Below are 24,337 nucleotides of genomic sequence, written 5' to 3'. Positions count from 1 at the left end.
ATCCATCGACTCTACCAGTTCAAGAGAAGCCAAGCTGAATAGCTTTGTAGCCTTCATGCAATTAGGACTACATCCCCTATTCGCGAACTTATCCACTGAATGCTGCTGACGCTAAGGTTCACAACGCTCTAAGATTAAGGGAAGTCTGGCCATTTTGACGATTGTGAAACTGTTCTCCCTCTTCCCTCTAAAGATCGGTTACATCAGCATGAACACTAAGCTTCTCAAGTGCAAGGACAGCGCCGTACAATCCTGAAAGCATTTAACCATGCGTTAAACATTCGTTAAACCCTTGCTTGTGGGTATTTGAATTTCTAAAGCAGCGAACTTTAGTTTTCTTTGAACATGGTACAAAATCGCCAACATCGCGTGCTGTTATCAGATTCAATAGGAAGTTTTGTTTCAAACGCAGTGGACCTTATGCTAAATTCCACAAGCAAACTTTTCCAGAAAACTCACACAATGCAAACAAGATGGCCGGCCATCCGCTTAGGGCAATCGCAACGTTATGCGTAAGCTTTTTTTTTTTGTTTCATCCTTCTAAAATGTGTTACGTACTTCCCGTCCTCACGCCTTGCGGTCCTTCTGTCACCTTCACACAACTATCCAGCGCAATGCGCAAGACCAGCGCAATGCGCAGGTCTCGACACCAGAAGTGCTTCGTTAGATTGCGGCCGTATGCAGTTCGCTATGGTTCTACACGCGCTGAAAGGCGTCGCTTACGTTTGCCTGACCAGAAGAACTTTCTTCGAACCCTTGACTATGTCCAATAGTACGTAATGCCAAAGAAAGTTCGCTTTCAAGGCACGCGAGCATGCCGTTGATGCAGTGATCGGTTTTCTTGAGAATATACTAGAATGCCACTAGTAGCTCACGTGCGACAAAATCGGGCTTCTGCCAAAGATTTGAAGGTGTGTCTTAAAACTGGCTCGAAACCGCATAAGATGCTTTTGGCCAGCAAGTGCGAGCTAGCTTTTGTATTTATAGATCCTGTTCTCACGCCCTCCCCTGTCCCGTCCGATGTAGACTTTCCGCATGAAAGAGGAATTTCATGTCCAAACACGCAAGCATACCTCCCACAGTGCCTCGCATGTCGCTTATCGCAAACAACCTCATTTCTTTCAGCTGCTAGTATGCGGTGACTGAGGAGACAGTTTAGAAAAAAAAAAAAACAGTCGCCGCGTTATGCTGGTTGGCTGCGTTCTGCACGTTGTCCGACATTAGGTGTACGTAATGCCCCGCTGTAGGTCTCACCTGATTTCCTGGTATAGCGTGCTGTAGTCATCTTTTCACTTTCTGCAGTGAGGTCTCAGTGGTTTCAACCAGGACAAGCGGAGAGTACCCCGCTTTTGTAGCTTCGTAACCTGGTGATAAAAGCTCCTCTCCGCCTTGTGATGACACTACTTTTCTGGGGGCATGAACTGCTGATTCGAGGCGTAAGGTTGCTAATTCTATCTTTACATTTTTGTTAATGAACTGAATAATATGCTAGTTGTTCTTTCCTGAACAGCGGGTTGTAAAAAAGACAATTGTTCTTGCTGTTGAATAGACTTTAGGGACTAAATAATTATTATATGTAAGCTTACCGGCTTAGCGCGCATCAATTAGCTAAAGCTCATTGGCGTTAGCGACCGAGAGGTCTAGACTGGTTGGCCCATTTTGACGTTTCACAAGCGACTGCACGGATGGGCGTCTCACAGGCCCTTTTTGACGTCTAAACGCTACGTGCATACTCTGCCTTCTACCGCTTGTGGTCTTCCCTTTGATCGCGTGCCCGGAACACTTCACGAACTCCAGTACCCGCTCACGCGAAGAAAATAGTCTAGTTCCCAGTGTTGTCTTCATCATCATCAGCTTGATTACGTCCACTGCAGTGCAAAGGCCTCTCCCGCATCTCTCCAATTAACCCCGTCCTGTGCCAGCTGCGGCCACCCTATCCCCACAAACTACTTAATCTCTGTCTTATTAATGTTGTCTGAATTAATGTTGTCATAATTAAGTACTGCCTTATTAAAGCTAAACCATTATATGCCCCATCGGAAACGAAACCCGGTGTTGTCGTTTACCGCAAAAGTGGTCACGAAAAATCCCAGGTGACGTCACCGTGGTATCAAGAAGGTGCGAGGAATAGAACCCAGGACTTTCAGATTGAGAGGCGAGCACGCTACCCATAGGCCACAAATCCCCGTTGCTTCCTGGCGAACAGAGGTGAACCTAGTATATGCGTTGCCTTAGGAATGTATGCAAATCAGTCGGTGTGTCATAAGAAAGGAAGAAGGAAAATTAATGAAGAATAAAAGTGGAATAAAAAAAATGCTTTCGCATTCAAAGCAGGCAAGTAGCCTTAAGTGCCCTTTGCAATTTTTCGCAATTCAACCTTCCGTTGGTTTTGAGAAAAGGAAAGGCGCATAACTGACTCATTGGATCAGTGGTGACCTCAGTCGCGCTGTGAGGTAGCGGTGGTGTCCACCTGCAAATTAAGGCATTTATGCGACTTTCCTTTTCACAAAACCAACAGAGGGTTTAGACTCCGTTGGTTTTGAGGAAAGGAAGGGCACATAACTGGCAACCCTGGGTCAGTGGACACACCAATCGCGCTTCGAGGTACGTAGCGGTGGTGTTCACATAACGTGTTACACGGCTGCCGTTCTACCCCTTGATTGCTTTTAATAAATGGCTTGCACAAACCGATTACAGCTTTCACTGTAAAAGCGGATAGAAAGAATGCATGCGCATCCATGCATGCGCGTGGCCCTCTGCTTGTATACGTGTTTCTGTGCCTCGGAACATGCAGTTATGCTTTTCTCTGATGCCGCAGCCTTTCTCTTCTCATCGAAGCGTTGCGGCTACTGAGAGAGCTGTTCACTTGACGAAACGCCATTTGTGAGGTGCGGCACACCTCACGTGTGGTTCGTCACGGCGGCCAAAACAAGCCCTTCATCACTGGTATTTCATTTGTAGTTGCACAGCCGTCCAGCACGGAATCAACACATTTGTATATGACGCATCTGGTGGCAGACTGCTAACACTTCCTACCCCATGGACGCGAGTTCAATCCTCGCCGCGGTGGCCGCGTTTCGATGGAGGCGAAATGCAGGACGCCCGTGTGCTGTCGGTGTACGGTGAAGAATCGCAGGTGATCTAAATTAAGAGCACAGACCTTTGGGCTTGTTGGTTCATAGCAGACACGTACAAGCGCAAAAAAACACGGACAGAGAAAGAGACTTGGACAACACGAGATCTTACTTCCAACTGAAGATTTATTGACACACAAGCACAATTATATACACCTTGCTGATTTCTGGCGTGGTTTGTGAAATTCCTCTATCGTGTGGCTCTAGATGCATCGGTCAAACTGGCCGATGTCTGAATGAAAGATTACTGGAACACAGGATGAAGGTAGGCAATTATACAGACGGTAATCTTTCAGAACATTGTCATGACTGCGCTGAAAAGAATAAGAAACCATGTAAACCGGTCTTCAGCGCATGCGAGATTGTAGCCAAACATAGTTGTCAGGATGTTAGAGAAATAATAGAGGCAGATCTGATTAGTAAAGCCGGTCCATCCTGCGTCAGCGCACCATCTGTCACACTGACTAAAAAGGAAATAATGTTTTTGGGAGCGGCCACCTGATGTCGGCAGGGCTTTCAGTTTGACGTCATGCAGCAAGGTGTATATAATTGCTCTTGTGTGTCAATAAATCTTCAGTTGGAAGTAAGCGTTCGTGTTGTCCAAGTCTCTTTCTCTGTCCGTGTTTTTTTTGCGCTTGTACGTGTCTGTTTTAAATTAATCCGGAGCCCTCCACTACGGCGTCCCTCATAGCCCAAGTGTAGGTTTTGGGACGTAAAACTTTATGAACCATAACATACCACACTTGTTGCTCCAGCAAGCACATCTCAAGCGAGCACGTCGCAACAGCAAGCGCGTCGAATTCAACAAACGCGTTGCTTATGCGACGGGTATGCGTCTGCGGCTGCCTTTCTACTCTGGTCACCGGCTGCCACCACAAAGCGGCTCGGTCCCAATCGCCGCATTATTCGGGGAGGCGAAACAGCAAGCACGAATATGAGGTTGTCCGGGCTCTCTCCGCTCCGCATCGATTGAAATTCACTGTCATGCACAATGCGCGTTTTGTGATGCACAGAGCTTTCTTTCTTTACTTCGTGCAGAGCATCATAAATCAATAGTGTCGGGCGCATTTTATCCATTTTTTTTTTGTCTGAGTAGCAGGACGTTAATCGCTTTGGCTTCCGTTGCAGCATAGCATGATGCTAAACACCGCAACCTGACAGACCTCTTTCACAAGGTGTAACTGAACTCCGTTCAACATTTGGAACTCTGGATGTTGAACATGTACGTTACGAAGGTGTGCGGTGCGCTGTAATGGTGTACTTAAACGAACGGGAAAACAACTAAGAGCCCAGACATAATGCGCACAACGTTACCCGTATCGCGACTTTACTGCCGTCCCCTGTTTGCGTTCCCTGTGTGACTGCGCGCGGAGGGGAGTGCGAGCAGGACATAGAATGGGGCACAGTCCAGAGGGCAAGCGTCTCCGCTCAGATGAGGGCGCCATTCGGTAACGCAACAGACTGCCGAGGGTCACTGCACATGGCGCGCAATTAACAGCGGACGATACGGGGACCATCGGCCGTAGCCCTTATTCGCAACATTCTCCAAGGTGAGCATTGTTCGAGGATTGAGAAGCATTGAGGATTGGAGAAGGGGAGGTGGTACTTTGCATTGAAAGTGCGCGCTGCCAATTTGGTTGGTGGGCTACCCTTAAGTGAGCGGGAGGACAATTATCTGCGCCGTTGTTTTTCGCTTCTCCCTCCTATGCACCAGTAGCTGTTGGAACTACTGGTTCTTGGCACTGCATAAATTCTCGCGCCTGCGGCGTCACGATTAGGCCATTTGCCGTTGTCTCGAAAGGCACGCACGAGTAAACATGCGGCTATACTCCGTGCCGCAAGGCACGAACGTCGCCTTGTATAATGTGAACATTCCATTAGCTGGCACATTTGGCAGGCACATTGGAAGGCTGTGTATAACGTGCTCCGAATTCGGCATTAAGAGCTCACAGAGAAAAGCATTTCACAAAATACGTGTGCGACAAAAGTGAATGGATGGAATGGAATGCATGTGCATTTGTGTTCCCTAAGCCGTGCCAGAAAAGAAAACCAAATAAAAAAGGGTTGGGATCGCTGGCAAAAGCGCCTGCTCACATCGGGCATGGAGATCAAGAGCGGCGGTATTTGGGCTCTAGAGGATATGCTTCCGTCGGAGTCATTATCAGTGCGATTATACCGCAGCCACGTTTCGTTCGGGACCAGAAGCAGGATAGAACGGTGCCGCGGGCCCAAAATGAAAAGGAGAGGCTAAAATGAGAACTTTATTATAAGCTCAGTGCAGGAGTGCCAACCCTTTAGATATTCGGGTGCGTGCACAACGCAATATCCGTGATGACGCAAAGCTTGTTCATTACTGCAGCGTCTTCTTAATTACAGTACCCAGGAAGATGAATTAACCCATAAGCGCAGCCATTCTTTGGAGTCTAGTTGAGCAAGATGTACGCCTCAGCGCTCCTAATATTGCATGAGCGTAGGCCGCGTAGCGCTATTGGAGGCCAGACCTCTCTTTTTGACTCTATATATCGTTGAGCTCACTGCACTTCCCGCTATATGGGCTCAAGCTGGTAGTCTTCACACTTGTAGTTGTGAAGAAAATAAAAGCGTAACTTGAACGAGGTCCACCAAATAGTCACTCCTAAAGCGCGCAGCTTGCCCGAGCACTTTTCCGCGGCTTGTGAGGGGTGAGACGCTGCAGTGCTGTCTGGAAATCATGTTGTGCGTCACACTGATTTACAAGTTCCCTGCAGAACTGCCGTAGCTCCGAGCGGGGTCCATTTGGCGAGGTGATTATTCCGCACATTCTGAGTAATGGATAAAGTATGCCTCAAGCGATGGCATCGGGGCCTTTATCGTGTTAGGCATGGCAGAAATGCCGTGGAAGGGTCTGCGTGCTCACAACGTACGCAGTGCCCGAAACCGGTAAAATGCGGCAGAAGCACGTATGCACACTTTCCAACAGAACCGTGTAGGATGTTGAAAATGCGGAACGGTCTGTGGAAGTGCGCGTGAATTGTGCCACGATCTGGGGGAGAATTTCATCCAAACGACGTCAAAAGTAGTGACTCTGTTTGCGAAACTTTTCGCACAGGGAATATTAGCTTCTGATAGGCCAGGAGGAGGCTATACCTCAGGCTGGCTGCACGGGTGCCAATCATTTCAGAGACGAGGTTACTTGCGAACGCGTTTATGAATATGGCATCAGGCCTCAGAAGATTTCATGCTTAGCAAGCTTTTAAGCTCCCTGTCACTAGAGGTACATTGAGCGAGCGACGCCTCATACACCCCCCCCCCCCCCCCTTTCTTTTTGGTACAGGCGTCATGCGAGCTTGCTATGGTTTGCACCCTTATCCAATTATAGAGGCGGATTATGGGCGACACTTGGAATAGGCGGCTGATGGGGAGCTTCGCACAAGTGCAATGCTTTTTTGAAATATACTCGCAAGAAAAAGAAGTGCCATTGCGGTTTTTTGCACACACAATTTCTAGCTTGAAGGACGGGAGAGGAGGGTTGCATGCACCCCCCCCCCCCCCCCCTACTCTTTTAATCCTCAAATGTAATGTCAGGAAATGTAATGTCTGTACAGCCGCTGCTGGACCCGCAACGATCTGGGCAAATGCTAGGGTAAGCGCAGTAATACCTCTGGTAAAACGCAATCTCCGTAGATAGGACAAACGCTTGAGCGTTTTAATTTTATGATGAATGCCCTCAGTCATTCTAGCCGACAACAAGAGACGTCAGGAGGCCTGATATTCATGTATTTTAACTGATTTTATTGAAATCATCATCTGATAACCAATATTCTGCTAAGGGAATGAACTATTTCCATATCATGGGAAAACGGGCCACTTCAGGGTGGTGTGCGTAAAACTTTTTCCCTATCACATCCTCTGGGAATGCCCCCAGCCTCCCTTTGAGGGAAGAAGCATAAAGTCTTTAGACCAATGGGAGACCTTACTCATCAGCTTCGATCCGGAGGTTCAACTGAAGACCGTCCGACTGACCGAAGCAGCCGCTAGGGTCCAAGGACTCCTAGCTGTCGTCTGCGTCGGAAGGCTGAAACCTTCCCTACATCTGTTGGAAAAATAAAGTTCTACAATCCAGTCCAGCCATAAATTAAGAAATTTAGTTTTGTCCTATCACATCATACTGTAGTAAAAGGGCCCCCTTTTAAAGGACGTAAAAGATAGACAGGATATTAATTGCTACCGTAGAAAACACACATTTGATTGGCAAACTTTTAGGAACTTGCCCAAAGATTCACAAAACAATGTTCCACATATCCAGTGAGAAGTTAAGAGTATAATAAATCTTGAATATGCGTTTTCTGCGTCATTATGTCACAAACGAGTATTCAAAGTCACAGAACTCTTTCTGTTAAACTTTTTCAGCAGTAAAAATAAAAATCAATTCCTGGCGCTAAGCACTTCGGGTTACTCTGCAGTGCAGAGCAAAAATCGATCCCAAAACATCGTTCAGAGCATGTCCGGTACATTCAGAGACGCTCAGAAAGCAGCGAATAACCTCGAGAACGGCGATAACGATGCATACAGACGGCCACCTATCGTTATTCCGGCTGGGTGGAGTAGACACCACTGTCCCGACTAAAATCGGAGAAATGGACAACTTTTTTCACAAAGCTGTCACTTGTATCTACAAAGTCAAGTATTGTTCCTGCGGAGTCGCGAGAATACCGTCATTGCTGAGCAGCGTCGGCGCGAGACGAGGACACCATCTTGGACGTTACATATGCCGTTATCGCTCTGTGTTGACAGGTTTCGATGGAAGTTTAAAGATACTGCCTGATGAGGCTGACGAAAAAATCGTATCCGAAACTGAAGTTCAATTATTTTTCAACATACTAGACAGGTTTATTCGTCTAGAACCAGCCTGCATCGCGCAGAATCGGACATTTGACACCTTCATTCAAGCTGTACGATTCGAATACACGCGGTAAGGAAAGAGTTAAGGGGTATGACCTCTAGACAGTGAAGCTCGGTGGTTTAATATCTCGCCGGGGAAAGCTAGGAGTCTCAGTGAATAGCTGGGGAAGTGACTTTTGGATGACGGCTGAACCTAGACGCTCGATGTCGGTAAGGAACTTGTAATGAGTTGCCAGCATGACTACTTTGAATCAATTGTGACTTCATTAACACAAACCGACATCACTTGAAGCGCTGCTCAGAATGGACTCAAATGCCAGTAAGCACGAGAGAAGCAATTTTGTCCCTGCCAGTTTGATGGAGACGACCTCCTTGTTTTGTTTGGCATGCATTCCGTCTTAGACTTGTTGCTTCGTTGAACTTTCTTCATAAGTCAAGGAAGACCTTCGGATTCATTTGCATGCAGTATCTAAAACCTTTAGTAAGCAGATTCACGTGCGGCGCGCGCAAAGTCCCGTGTGAACCTGTTTTTTGATTAGCCACTCCCAGATAGGCAAGAGACGTTCGCTGATCGTACGCGAGCAATTACACCATACACGTAAGTGTTTTGATTCGGCGCAAGAATAAAATACGCGGTATCGAGATTGCTCCATGGTGCAAATTACGCGCACGAGTGGCGCTGCGCGTGTGCAGCCTGTAAGTTTCGCAACACAAGTCGGTACCGAATAACTAATTTTGTGGACACCATTCATCATGTTACAGCAATGACAACGTAGCGCAGCGAAAGGAATATGATCTCTGAACAGAGATGAATTATCGTATTACCCGTCTCAAGTCAGGTGGGGAGCTGCAGGATACCTTTTGGCATGCCAGCCGACACTTTGTTTTTTGTATATTCTTTGTTGCAGCACGTGAGTGCGGATGCGCTAAACTCGTTACTTGGGCATTAGGCGGCAAGCCGTGTCACCATTTTTCTTTCTCGGTGGCACAGGCCCATAGCCTCGCGGAGATACTCGCCGTAAATCGCACCAATTATTGAGATTTCGTCATTTTATCAAGCGCCAGATTAGAGCGAGCGCACGCGCATCAGTTTCTTACCCTGCGTGGTCAGGTGTACCGCTGATACAGGACACAGAGGGCCGAAGGTTGCTTGTGAATTTCGGGGTGGGGGGGGCTACAAAACGAGGGTTGCCAAGGCCTGTTTTATTGACGGTGGGCTCTTTTTTTCTTTTTTTTTCTACCGTGCAGCCATCTTTCGGCGTAAAAGTCGTGGTTTCTGTGGCTCTGTGAAGCCTAGAGTTCCTGTATATGCATATACAGGAACTCTAGTGAAGCCTCCACCCCAGCGCCCCTAGCGGATTGGGGCACCTCCCGAGCATCGTCTGGGCCTTGAACGTCCCTCATCCGGGGCATCCTCCTGTGGGTGCTCCTGTTTGCGCCCACTGGTAAATACCCATCTTTTGACCCAAAGTTGACTTTTTACTAGTTTTACACAATGGCTACTCAAGCCTTACTTGATCTTCCAACTCTTTCTTCATTTAACATCCAGTTGTAGATGCTGCCATCCATAAAAAGCACGGCTGCTCCTATTAGTTTTGCCTGTCTCGAAGTTTCTTCCTCTACAGCGACGGATGCAACAAGCAACACACACAAAAAATGCCCTTTAGACCGAAGGTCTGTACCGAATTTCTACGCACTGTACTGTGTAAGTTCAGTATTCAGCCACATTTAACCAATTCAGGCACCACTCTCATACGAGAAAAACAGGTAACTTTAGAGATACATACAGCTGTACAGCATATATGCACAGTTCTGTCATTATGTGACATGCTATACATTATGAGAAATGTCTCCTCCCTCTCTTTTAAGAAATATATTGTTAAAATTCGCATTACATAGAAAAAAACAACCAGCCTCGGCCCAGAGCCCATTAGTTCGCCAAGGTCGTCGGCTCTTCCTGGCACACCTGCCTTGGTCTCTACCCACAAGTATTCCTCAAAAACGAATTCCTTCTACCTGCTGGAAGGAAACTTCTTCATTCATTGGTGTTGGCAGTCAGTAGCATGTTTTGGGCAGGGTAAAAAAAGAAAATGGCGCCTGTGCCACTTTTTTCCTGCCGGAGTGCATTTCTCTCTTGGCTCTTGATTTTGAGCCGTTAACGAAGAAGGTTTAGCTGCGCACCCGGACACATCATACGGTTTAAAACACAACGCGTACCCCTGTGTCAGACATATGGGTACGGCTCATTCTCTTGGCGTTGCCTTGTGTGCCAAAGGGCATCAACAGTTACATGCCCTGTAATCTTACAATGGCTCACCGCCATCGAATAAACTACGTTAAGATAAATTTTCTTTGCTTTTGTTCATGCTTTGTTCCTTGCAACTGTTTCCTTGGTTGGCGTAAATTTCTTTCAATTCTTTCCAGAACAGTACCGACTCCGGTGAAATTCTGACGGCTGTATTCATCTCAGGGAGCCCAGCGGGGAAATGTTTAAGCGCAAAGCGGACTGAATCGCAAGAAGTCTAGCGGTTGCCGTCGGCGTGAAATGCAAAAGGCCCGAAACTCTTCCTCTGCGCTGAAAAGGTAGATATGGCACTGGAATCGTGATAAGAACCGTCCGTACTGTCTTAAACGTGAAACAGTATGACACAGTGCGGATAGTTCAGCTGCAATCTCCAGCACGTGGCGCATGTACTAACGAGTTACCGGAAAAACTCGAAAATCTCCGAAACGGAAAGCAACCATGGGTGTATACCAAAGCTCTGCTGTCATTATTCGCTTACTAAGCAGAGGGATCTGCTCAGCTGTGTTGAGCCGAAGGAGTTCTCTGTCAGATCAGGGAACGGCCCAGGCTCAGCTTTTCTAGGTATTCACTGCAGAGCCTACAAGCGGTGTTCAGAACGCCAGTTGCGAAAGATTTAAGCATGCGCCATCACCGCACAACGCCGCGACGGTGGCGCCTTCTTCAGCGATCATTGAAAAGTGCTTTTTCTTGTTGCGGTCATTGTTAAGCAGAGAGAAAACGCTGCACTCTTCATTAGTGCAGCGTAGACATGGCGGGCCGTAGCGGCTAAAAATTTTCGTGCGCGCGCACAAAATTCAAGCCACTCCAAAGCATTCGATGAGGTATTTCGAATAGTATATGCTTATGTCTCATAGCGTGGCAAGTGGAACAATTGTTTCATAGCGGGACGACCTTTTTTTTCGATCAGTCAACCTTTTTTATTTTATTATATAAGGATCCTCCTTGTTTGGTTCACATAGCCGCTTCCCTTTTATGCTCTGGAACAATACACACCGGTCAAAGCAAAAAGAAGCCATTTCAACATTTCCAGATAACGAGAGGAATATGAGGAAAATGAAAGCGACTTGGTACATTACGTTCTGGGGAAAATACAACGTCAGCTGTCTGGCGAGATAACGACAGTTTATAATAAATGGGCTGCGTGCCACACGAGCACAGCCGTCTCAGGCAGTCACTGACGGTGTGGAACCAGACCATTAGAGAAAAATCAGGAAGGAGCGCAAGAATCATTTTTGGCCCACTTTGCTCAAATTGATGTTCTTGAGGATAGCTTCGGAAAATTTGAATGTAACCAAGGGGCTCTACCATTATAATCTACGGGGTATATAGTGGTAGGTCACTTTAAGAAGGCTCGAAAGGAAGAGAAGGAGAACGCAGTAAGGGAAGTAGCGAAAGGAAGAAGTGAAGCAATGAGCAACATAGAAAGAGAGCAGCATTACTTGAAGAAAAAATGCAAGTTTATAATAGTGGCGAAATTTGGAAAAACAAAAAGGTTCTTAAGCCTGGAACATCACGGCGCAGAACATATGATAGCTGTCTATTCGAAAGGCAGAGCAAGTACGGAGGTAAAAGAAAAGTTGGAACGGAGAGGTCAGGTGAAGTCTTTACGATTGCCATGGATCATGCAGAGCAGAGATTATTGGAGAGCGTTCAGAAAGCCCTTATTCCTGCACTGCACTCATCATGGACGACGTTGGTGGCTCATGCATTTATCGTTAAGCTCCTAAAAAGAACTTTCAACAGCAGTGGTATGTCCTACAACCTCCCACCTTCTTTGTTATTACTATTTTTTTGCCGCCGGTCACATAGTCGAAAGTAAACTTTGCCCATGTCGCAAGCGCCAGTGCAAGACTAGGAGGAAGCGAACATTTTGCGACCTTAATGAACGCACCGTTAATCTCGAATAGCGCATTATCTTCACGCGATGCTTTATCTCTGTCCTAGTTCTCTCGGCACTTCTTACAAGCAATATAATAATAAAAAACAAGCGAACTGTGAATTTCAGTTAACAAATAACAAAACCTCGAGCATGACACGCTATACACTGGCTCCGAACGCTCGACTAACTCATTTTATCTCATGCTGACCTACGCGTCGAAAAGTCCCGAAGAAATGAAAAAATTCTCCGTAACACCAATTGCTGCAGTCGTCCTATACCACGCATGATTTTTCCTCTTGACAAGAAAGATAGACAGAAAATGAAAGAAAAAAAAAGAAACAGTGCTAGAGACGCTCATTAGTGTGGTAGCGAATCCCCCCCCCCCCCCCCCCCTCAAAAAAAAAAAAAAACTGCTGATTCAGCTGCTGTAATGAGTTCCGCACGGCAGAGCGCTATTCAGCCGATGCTTTCATTTATTTATTTTGGCAGACGTGGAGTGCACTTCGTAACTTTGCAGTGTGCGAGGCACAAGCCAATTATGCTCGAAAAATTCTGCACGTGCTGAGCATTTTAACGCGCAGCAAATGCAAGCGGAGACCAACGCAGGGCAGGGCCGGTTGGAGATCGGCGGTACGGCCGCCACAAATTGGATCAAAGCCGCGGTAGTAGCCGCAGTACGTCGCCCGCAGATATGCGCGTCCGATGGCGAACATGTACGGAGGCGATCAATCGACCGCGCACTGAGAGTCGGCGATGGCTCTCGCGCTGTCCGCACATTGAAAACACACGACGCCGCGCTCCCTAATCAGCACTCGCCATCCATCTTGCAGCCGCGTGCGATCGACGAGCTGCGATTCGAGCGTGCACTCATTCGATCCGCCACGTTAGCGGTCGGCGGGTGTCACGTCTACCGTGACTCCACGCTCCCCGACGCGTTGCATTCGAGTGTGCGTGCGTGTATGAGCAGGAAGCTAACGAGAGTTCGCAGCGGCAGCATTGTAGTAGCGTAGTCAGCGCTCTAGCTGCGCGTAATTGGTGCACCTCGAGTCCAGGATTCTTGGACATCAGTTCTGATTGTGAGGCAGGAGGAGGAGGAGGAGGTAGAAGAGGAAAGGCACGGAGGTTAACCGGAAGAATAATCGGTTTGCTACCCTACACGGGGGGAAAGGAGTGAGGGGATAAAAAAATAAAAGAGAAAAGAGAGTAGCAGAAAATTGAAGTCACTGTGGAGTATTGTAAGGCACAGTTATGAAAATAATGATGTTAATGGCCCATTCTTCCGATGCGTAGCTAAAGCTTTCTTTTAAAGTTGGTCTACGGTTCGCATAGAGCAGTTAGGACTGCCATAGAAAACCAAGGAGGAACGTTTTTGGGTTCACGAAAACGTTAGCAGAAGCAAACAATGCAAGCCTGCCAAAGGGAGATGTGCGGATATATTTATTGTTATAGTGGAATCATGCTATCTATGGAAAAATTGCCTACATAAACAATTTCCAGTTGAAAATTGAGCTTTTCCAGAATTTCTGGGTATGCAAGCCATCAACGCGCATACACTGATACTACATAAGTAATAACAAAAAATTAGGACGAGGGAAGGCGGTCGCAGTGCCAATGTAAACTGTACACTGGGTGCAAAATGTCTTCCATGATCTCCGCTTGCCCATTTTAGGTTTGTACAGTTTTATGCTTTTTTTTTATTGATCACTCGGTGATTGGTTTTATGGGTTATGAGGATATAACGTCCCAAAGCGGTTCAGGCTATGAGGGACGCCGTAGTCAAGGGGTGCGGAAATTTCGACCACCTGGGGTTCTTTAACGCGCATTGACACTACACAGTATACACGGGCCTTTAGAATTTCGCCACCATCTAAATTCAACCCCTGCGGCTATGATCAAACCGGCGTCTTCCGCGTCATTAGCTAAGCACCAATGAGCCACCGCGGCGGCTACTTGGTGAATGTTATTGTGTGCAATGCATTTTAGTGCTAGTTGCATATGCCTAGAAACTTTCGAACATTTCAGTAATAATTAAGTTGATCGGTTTATAAATGAAACGGCTATTTACCGACCGCCGCGGTGGCTCAGTGGGCAGTAAAGAAAAAAAAAAGCGGTGGCTCAGTGGTTATCGCACTCGGCTGCTGACCCGAAAGACGCGGGTTCGATCCCGGCCGCAGCGCTTGAATTTCGATGGAGGCGAAATCCTAGAGGCCCGTGTACTGGGCGATGTCAGATCACGTTGAAGAACCCAGGGTGGTCAAAATTATATGGAGCCCTTCACTACAGCGTCCCTCATAGCCTGAGTTGCTTTTGCACGTTAAACCCCAATAAAACAAACGTTATTAATCCGATTGATTGAGCCAAGGCAGCATCACCACCCCCGGCATGTAGAGGGCTTCAAAACTGCCGAACGAAGGAAAGACGAATACTGTAGGCGCAAGTGACTATATTCGCGGCGCCAAAACCTCGGCTGCTTGTCCTGGCGGCTGACTGCCGTCTTCCAGTTCCGCAAATGGGGGCTTAGGTGGCTAGCAGGAAATGTTATCTGTCAGTGTTCATCTTCACAAAATCAGTCGATTTTTTTTTTTTTTTAGCGGCTGTCGGAAAAGAAATAGCCTCTTTATTTCATGCAGGAAATGAGGCACAGACAGCAGAGCACTCAGACTGTATATATCACCAGCACTAAACTCTAAAGCTGCTACTAAAATCTTAATGAGGTGACAAGTGCAAAACTGGCCTCAAAGTATGCATCCGCACAGAGCATCTAGACATAAAGCCGAGATAAGATCAGACATCAAAATGAACCCTGCGCGCAGTAAATGAATTCTGGCTAGAGCACGGAACTCTCTGCAGCGCGTAAGACGGTTACATACTCACGCTCGGTGCATGTTTTTATTATTTTTCTTGAACGCAGCGAAAACTGTACGGATTCGCCCGGCCTATGATCGCCCTTAATTGTTGATTGCGCAGCGTTCTCCCCGTGTTTCGATCGACGTTTTTTCGAAGCAGCCGGCTGAAATCACCTGTTCTCTTCGGTGAACGGCATTTTAATACCCCTTCTCTTTATCTCCGGTCTGTGCCCGTACTTAACGGCACAACAGAGCAATTTACGACAAAAAAAAAAGAGGGGGGGAGCACGCGCACCTTCTATAAACGTCTCTGTCGGGAGGGAAGTGGCGGCGGCGACGATGCTCGCCGCATCTCGCCGTCGGCGCCGGCGGACAGTCGACCGCGGCGTTCCCGTAGCACGCGAGAAGGGACGTGAGAAGCGACCAAGGAAGGCGTCTTTGTGGCCCCCGCGCGCTGCTTTTCGCCGCTGTCGACGGAAACATAAATCACCCCTTGGCCGGTGCGCAGAAAGGGGCGCGCGCCGCCGACCATGCGCCGGACCCCGCGCTTTCCGCCTTGTTGCTGGCAGCGAAAAGCGAAGTTGGAGGGTGCGGTCGCAGTAGCCGCGCCTTCGCCACTTACTGAGGTCGCAAAGCACGCCGATGGTGCTACCGGAATTCGACAACAAGGAGGGAGTGGAAATATTATCAGATATTTCAGCCAACAAGGCATTATGTTTAAGAGGAGCGCAATTTTCGTGAGGAACAAAGCATTAGACCATGATATAAGTCCTGTCGCTTAGTTGTTAATCGCTTTTTTTCTTCTTCCTTTGCCGCATTTTCTTTCTGGCTGCTTGTGCACGCTTAATCCAGCACGGCTCTTAAGCGCAGAAATCGGAATAGTTCCATTTGAACTTTTTCAGTTAGAACCAACTCTAGCTGAACATTCATTCATTTCTTGTAACTGTTTCCAGTCGCTGAACTGTCAATCATATTCGCCGCTGAAACTAGTGCTGCAAAAAGTTCCGAGCGCAGTCAAACGCAGTTTTTTCGCGCGGTCCGTTTCCGACTGGAACTGTCTTCCAGGGGTCATTTTCCAGTCGTCTTGTTTTGGTAAAGCTCTTGAACAGCGTATGTGTCAGTCAGTTAGTGTTGTGTTATTAAGGCGAAAGCCTTTAATGTCTCATCGTTGTAAGCAGCAGTTGTCGACAGAAATGTCACGCTTTTCAGTTGGTCCAAACGGTCGTGACGTCACAGTGCGCGAATTTCAAACGGGGCCAATTGTACTTTGGCTAGTAACCGGGCAACCAATTGAAGGGATCGTATAGTGATGCTCCAAGTAAGTGGGACTGAGCTCAGTTAATTGGTTAATTACTCAATTAGCCTAATTAACTTTTCTAGTCAGACCATATAAATAAATAAAACCGAGTAAGAAATTGGTCGAGCTCGAGAATCGAACCCCGGTCTTCGGAGTGTGAGACGAGCATGCTATCCACTCCGCCATGCCAGCTCGATGGTTTGGGAAGAACAAAGGTGCGTCTAGTGAATACGGTGTCTTCGCTCACTCCCATCCTCCTTCCTTCCCTTCCGGCGAGGTTTAGGTGTCCACCAAGATTTGAGAGACAGATACATTTCCTTTCCTCAAAAACCGATTTACCGACGAGCGAGGCATAGAACCGAATGGGCGATGGCGTTCTATGGACTCCTGGAAGCGTTGCAAGACGTTGTCGCGTTGCAAGCGTTCCACTCTTAGAGGCGAAGCTTAACATCTTAACCACACATCGGTGACCGCACTTTAGGTCAAAAAAGTGCCCCCCTGAATTTTGACGGGTGTCCACCGAGATATGTGAGACAGTTACTGAGTAATTTCCTTTCCTCAAATACAATTTTCATTTTCTTCATTACGGGCCATCTTTGTCTTCTTTCACTCCCACTTCCTCCCTTCCTCTACGGTGCGGTTCAGGTGTCCACCGAGATGACAGAGAATTACTGCGCCCTTTCATTTCCTCAAAAAGCGTTCAAAGGGCAAGGCATCGCGCCGAAAGGGTGGTGGCGTTCCGTGGACTCCCTGGCAACGCTACAACACGCTGTCGCGTTCCACTCCTAAAGGCGAAGCTTAAGCCTCATTAATTAGCAGTTAATTAGTATTCAGGCACAAATCAGTAATTAACCATTAATTAGAGATTTGTCGTCACTTAGAAATTAGTACTCAATTATATGTGACGCCACCAGTACCACAGAAGCAGTCAAAGTGGTGCGGAAAACGCTTTCGCCTCTACGCACTTTAGACAGTCAAAGTGCCCCCTGAATTATTATTCTTTTTATTGACTGTAATCTCGAGAACTGCCTTTTCTTGCGCCATTCTTTGTTTTCGTGCTTTGCATTGCTCCTCCTATATGGCTCAGATACGCTGGCCGGTAGCACTTTGAAATAAATAATGGTAAAGCATGGTCCCAACGATGACAGTCGTGTCAAAGTCTGCTGTACATTAGCTCTGCTGCCAAGAACAGGGCTGTCCGTGTGCCTAAGTGCTGCACTGCCTCGAACACGGTTCTTAGTTACAGTCCGCAGCCTCACTGACTCGTTGCACGAAGCGCTTCCCCGTTGAGAAAAACTTTCGCGCTCTGGCATAGATTCTTTTCGGAAAATCTGGCAGAAAGCTTTCCTGAAAGAGGCGTAACAAATGGGAGAGCGAGAGCACAGCGCCGCAGCGCTGCGGCGCCTAAATCGCTCGCAGAGGCGCTTCTGTAATCGGGTAGAGAGCAGCAAACAAAGAACTCCAGACCGCTCCAACACTCCCCTGCCCAACATGGCTTTCACCTGACTGGAGCCAGTTGACGCAAGGTGATGGCACCGAGGTCGAAGCCTACGCTATGCGTCCGTTGAAAGGAAATTCTCGGCGGACGCAACAATACCGTGCCCGCGGGGTGCGCGGGGTCATGAAAGCATCCATAGGGCGCCCGGTAAAGAAGAGAGCGGCGAGGAGAGGAGGCGACCGTATGTGGTCTTCGGACCTGACCGCGTTTTGACTGCCTTTCAGTAGAGCCCGGTGACAGATCGAAAATACCGGTGCGCGAGCTCATCTGCAGGTACGAAGATAGAAAGCATCGCCCTATACACAACCTCCCGGGGCAGCAGTCGAATAGCCTCGTGTCTCGCTGGTTATTTTATAAGCACTGAGGCGGCCGCTCAGAATAGTATCGTGTGTTTCTACATTGGGGCGATACAAGCCTGGGTGTCATGACTTGGGATCAATGCGCATTTCCCGTCTGTGTGCCTCTTTTGGCAACTATGTGTGCTTGCCGTCAACCTAACATCACTGAAACTCGCCTCGTTTGGTCTGCTTTGGAACAAGTTTAATCTAAAGAAGCTCCAGCTTTGACAATGTCTTTGACCTGAGCCTGTTCATTACCGGGCTGTTATCAAGCCGCACTGAACCCGCTGCAACTATCACCGCCCTTCTCTTGGGTACTACAGTCCGGAGCCATGTGTAGGTAGAGCGGTCAAATGCGGGACAGTGCACCGCGTTGCAGCCGCAGCTTGCACCCTGCGGTCTTTCACAGTGGAAGCTCATCGAAAAGAAAACATCGACGTTTTCCCATACCGGCCACTCTTTCCTCCGCCTCTCTCAACGCTTTGCTTGACTCTTCACCCTGTCGCCGCGCTCGAACACCCGCTGCGCACGCGGCGGGACTAGCCAGCGACGGAAGATGATGAATGCTCGCGGCTTGAGTGAAAAAGGCCGAGCACGCTCCTTGCTCTGCGGCGGGCGGACGACTGGGCCTCGGCGGTGAAAGGTGAGCCGCCAGAGATGGCGGGGAGGAGCTGACCGGTGGGATTCTACGAAACGTCCCTCTCTGTTCCAGACTCCGGCCGGGCCCTCGAGCGTTGGGAAGAAAGCCGCCCTCTGAAAGAAGAACAGCGAACGGACTCCGGATACAACTTGAAAGCGAAATTAGAATTGAAAGTTGCGTTTATTTGCGCTGATGGCAATTTATTTCGCTCGATACGGCGGCAGACTTCTGTTAAAACTCAGTCCATTACATTGATTGAGCCAGCGGCGAAAAATGATGAGGTCCACTGGAAGGGACAAAGAAAAGGATCGGGATGAGTGAGAGGAAAAATTACGCCATCGGGTATCCTGAGAAGTCATTACTTGTGCCTAAGCATGATTCGAGAACGGCACTGGCGCACAAAAAAAAAGAAACCAAAAGAAAAGGAGAACGCCAGAGACCGTACAGCGCATGCAACGTCCGTTGTACACACGTGCACTATGCCGGAGGCGAACTGTCTTCTTCAAAACATCTTTTTCTTTTAAATTTTATCGGTTTTACGTGCACTTGGCTAGTAAGTGCAGATTTAGGCACACGTGGTGCAGGTCTAAAGATCGAAGCTTACCAGGTGCCCGGCACGCCTACGGGTTGATAAAAAGGAAAATGCGCGGTGCATACTGCACGTTAAGATGCAGAGCACACCGGTATAAGCAGTCTCACCTAGAGTGCTCAAGTGGTGCTCCAGAGTGTGAAGAAAGCAGAATGTTGAAGCATGTTCTGTAGGTTTCCCAGGCATCACTGACGCTGGAACGCCGCCGCAGAGACATTCAAGCGACGGCCGTGCTGCGAATAAATATTTCATTTCTTCCGCAAGACACCGATTCAGCACTCGAAATGAGCCGGTGATACAAACGGCAGTTTGTTCTTGTTGACTTCTTTTTTTTAGCCACTTAAGACGTGCAATGCGCCGTCTAACAGGACCAATATAGCAGTCAGTGCCTTTAAACAGGAAAGAGCAAAGGAACGAGAAAAAAATGTTATAATTGAACGCCCATGGAGGTAATCCCACTCAATGCGCTTGAAAGTAGGACAAAAAAAAAAGGCACTCGTGGGTAGAATTCAAGCCATTACATTTCCTATTGGCCGTACACAGGCCGACATTGTCGGACGCATAAAACATCAGACCTCGAGTGTTACGCAGCCCATACGGAAAAAGCAGCAACTTTTTCAGCAACAAACCAAACGTTGACTGCATGCTAAGCCCCATATTTTCATATAAACCTGGAGGCTGCGCGGCACTCGCACATGCGGGTCGCTGCACCAGCATGCGCTCTACGCGGTGATCGACTATGCGGTGTCCGAGGAAGAGCATTAGAAAAGCGAGACGCTCATTGCGAGGAACGGGCGGCGGGCGTCTTCTCCGAGTGCTGATTACGGCTCGGTGCGGGGTCCCACTCCGCGTTTCCGGACGCGAAATTGGAGTGCCCCTCGCGGCCACTGCTCTTGCTGGAGTTGCTCTCGCTGGATGTGCCGCTCGCGCGCGGGGAACGACAACAGAACAAACCGGCGGAGGTCAGTACCATGAGGGTATATTCATGAGATGCAGAAATACGCGATATGGGTGCGCGTTTGTGTTTTTTTTTTCTCTTCACCATGTTACGGGCCGTGGAGAACTAAGGCGCACCTGCGAATTATCATGGCACTCGGTGCGGTGTCGTTGCTGCAATATTAATGACGGAACAGAAAAACCCCCGAGCCAGGCAGGCCACGAATGTGCTCCGTTCTCGCATATGAATACGCGGAGCACGGGAGTAAGAAAGATGCGAGAAGGAAAAAAAAAGTAAAGGAACAACGGTTAGGTTGGGAAAATGAGCTGCGACGTAAAGGGGCCGATGAGGGAGGGTGACGGAGGGTGACACGACGCGGGACGCGCTCTTCTCCAGCGCGAAAAACTGGCATGCAATAGAACTGCATAGTGGGCTGCAGGAGGTTCAACTCCATTTTCCTGAGCTGGAAAATGCGAGGAAAAACGTTGCCTAGGGCTCTGGTATGCTCACGGTGAAGACCAAGAGAAGGTGGAGTTATGAGGGACTTCGCTTTGCTCAGAGCCATTTACCGGATTATATACTATATAGGAAGGCGAGGGTGGGCTTCATGCTTGGAGCGCAGGATTTCACACGTATAAAAAGATATCTAGAGCAGATAACGCGAAGATAACAAACCAGAGACTGACTAGGGGACAGTTTTAAAGTTTATGGGGATTTACTTCGTAATCACAAGTTTTCCCGCGCGCTTTACAGTGTTTCAAACTCACAGTTTGCAGGCAATATTTCTTTCGTCTTTTTCTTGAGATTTCATACTTACTGAACTCCCCGACGACGCAATCTCTACAGCGCTTGCTTGCACTATAACTCATGCCCCGCAAGGTGAGAGCTGAGAAGTGAGTAGAAGTGTATCTGTAGCTCCATAAGGCGCTTCTTTCTCCCAGCCTCCACGCAGTAAGGTGTAGAAAGATATGTCTCCTGAGGCAGTGTAACGCCCAGCTGTTCAGTTATCCTTATTTCTCGCGAATTGTCTGCGTTCTGCTCTCTTTCTTCACATAAATACGAATGAATCTGGCGAATTTTACCGCTAAGAGCTTGATGGCTCCGTGACCTACTTTAAAAGAAAAGAAACTGATGGATTGATTGCGATTTTTCTGGCCCAAGGGCATCAGAGGCCAAAGAGTGCCATGACACAATGTATTTTTCTTCTCAAGGTGTGGTCAAAGACCCATTTTCCAAGCATGTCTCCCTAAAGAAGCCGTGCACCAGGCCAGGGGAAATCTTGTACCCATTCTACGGCTGGTGGCTACCCGGAGGCACTGGTGATCGAATCTGACATTACTGATTTGGCGCATAAGGTATATTACATGGTGTCCATTCAGGAATTATCCGGCGAAATTTAACCTCTCTTAAACCTGGGGCTCGACCAGCGCTTCATTTGGCCGTGTGGCAGAGAAGACCCCACTGCGATTGCACAAGCGCTCACTCCCTTTGGCCTGCCCGAGCAGCAGACGATCGAGTCGCGAAACTGAATGGGACTCTGTGCAGTGGCGTCTATGCTGACGAAATGGCCGCAGCGACTTGATCAGCGCATTCGCAGCAATTTCTGCATTATGCACGGGAATTTATTTTTGGGCACAACATGAACGCACACGCAACATGAACGCGCGCACACGCACACATGCACGCACGCACTCGCACGCGCGTACACACACACGCACGTCGTACGTTCAAATGCAAAGAATATAAAACAAAAGCCCGCCAGCGGGATGGCGTGTGGCCAAAGAACATGGACACGTGCCGGAGGATGCTCGCCTGTCGCGCAGCGCATCGTGATGGTCGCTGTCGCCAGATTGCGCAGCCTCTTATCGGCGACCAGCTTCCACGCTTCGACGCGCGTGGCACAGGTCAGCGTGCACCGGGCAAGGCGACGAGGCTCAACAGAACCGCGACGGCCCTCTCCTCGGGCGCTGTTGCCGTTACACAGACTGGCACGGCTGCTGGCAGTCGCATGGGCAGGCGGCGAATAAATGCTCGAGTTTTTTAGAACGCAGCCCTTAGGCGCCCGTTCATGTCTTCCGCTTCAAAAAGGAACAACGCGACTTTGGTAAGGACGAAAGGAAAGTGACACGCGGACAGGCGCCGCCAGCAGCGAACGTTTTATTGCTTGTTACGAGACGATATACAACGACGCTCCAAACAACAACAAGAAACAACATGGTGACAATTCACGCTTGTTCGTAGATATGAACACCTGAAAAAAAGAGCACAATAACAATGTGTACCAATCTGTGAAAGGGCATAACGGCATACATTGTAGAGTCTGCGGAACAAAACCTTGCCACCCACGCTTCATACAAACAGAAATATTGAGCAGGCACAGTAACAAGGTCACGCGCGAAATTATTGAAACCGCTCACATCGCACGGTCCCAGGACGCATGCGTCAGCAGCCCCTCCTTAGCACTATCAGCGAAACAATTAGGGTTTATGGCCGCAGGAAAGCGATGGTGGTGCTGTCATGCAAACTTTTTTTTCCGGCGTTTATGCGTATGAACAAGCATGAATCGTTACTATGCTGTTCTTGTTGTTTGGAGCGACGTATATATTTGCTCGTTCCAAGCAACAAAACTTTTGTTGCTAGTCATTGCCGGTCTTCATGTGTCTTTCTTTTCTTCCTTGTCAAAAGTCGCACTGCTCCTTTTTGAAATGGCATACCAACTCGCCCAAGCATCAGTTCTAACATGTCTTCCGCGTCTTAGTCGTCGGCGTAACACACCACTTGACAGGTGGCGTTTCGCTCTGCTACTACCTGCCAAGGCGATAGCGGAGGGATGGACAACCGGAAGGTGGCTGCCACGGAAAGGTACCGGATAGTGGTTAGCAGCGTAACTCGCCTCCTGCCAGCGGTGACAGGTGCACGTGTGAAGATCTGCGCTCAAACTTCGCATTGCCGACTACTGTAATCGTCTGTCACTTTCTTTTCTCGCAGAAGCTCCAGCCTGGTGACCATCACCTGAGGAAAAGCGAACGGTAACGAGAAATCTTGCGACACAAGAAACGTCTAATTTCACACTTCACAATTCTTAATATCGGTTCTAACATAGCCGCAACAGGTGGGCAGGAAGTACTCAAAGAGCGGACCAGTCACATCTTCGCTTATGATGTTTGTACGCCCCATATCCCAAGTATAGCCATACAGCTACTTCACCTTGGGAGATTCTCCTAAACATTTGACCAACTAATGCCAATAGTTTAAACTAGCACTACCTAAAGGAACCCTGAAATGATTTGCATGCTCATATTCTAGCTCAGCAGATCGGTAGAGGTGGTCTTTGTTGTTTTTGTTAGTGGCTATTGATTAATGAAAATAAAGATTGAAGGAACAGATGTTGCTACCCGCGGCATCTGCCATCGAAACCTGAATTACCTGAGCTGCGGCTAACGGGAATAAAAGGATAGTGAGAGGGCAGGGAGAGGGAAAGAAAAGGGGAGCGATAGTAAGAAAGGATAGGGGCAGGGCGGCAATATACACTATGCACAAATAAAAGATATGGAAATAGGTCTCTATGTGTATCCGAGTGAAATTTAAAGGCTCTGCGCGGACCTTATAATTTTCGAATAATTTTTAGAAATCGCTTCTGGCAGTAGCTCGCAACCGATTAGGGCGACACCTCAGAGCGCGTCCCCTACCCAGATGACGCCAGTGGGCAGTCTGGGCGAGTTAACTGACGTCATCGGGCGTACCAGCTGTAGGGAGCGTGGGCGAGAAGGGGCGCCGAGGGGCCCGTGCAATCCCGGCTAGGGTGCCTCCATGTCAGCGGACCCTACCTAGTCCAGGCCTGTTTTCTTTATTTTTTTTTCTGGCATGTCGGTGTGTATGAGTTGAAGGGAGAGAGGAGGAGCGTAATTTTAATCGCCGGTATCTTTCGGGTCAACGAAGCTAGTTAAAAAATGTTTGCCGTACGCTGACAGGTGATGGAATACCGATCGCTCA

This window comes from Amblyomma mixtum, chromosome 3, assembly GCF_055824585.1.
Source record: "Amblyomma mixtum isolate Tamu chromosome 3, ASM5582458v1, whole genome shotgun sequence".
Classification (NCBI taxonomy): domain Eukaryota; kingdom Metazoa; phylum Arthropoda; class Arachnida; order Ixodida; family Ixodidae; genus Amblyomma; species Amblyomma mixtum.
Note: the sequence above shows the minus strand (reverse complement) of the source record.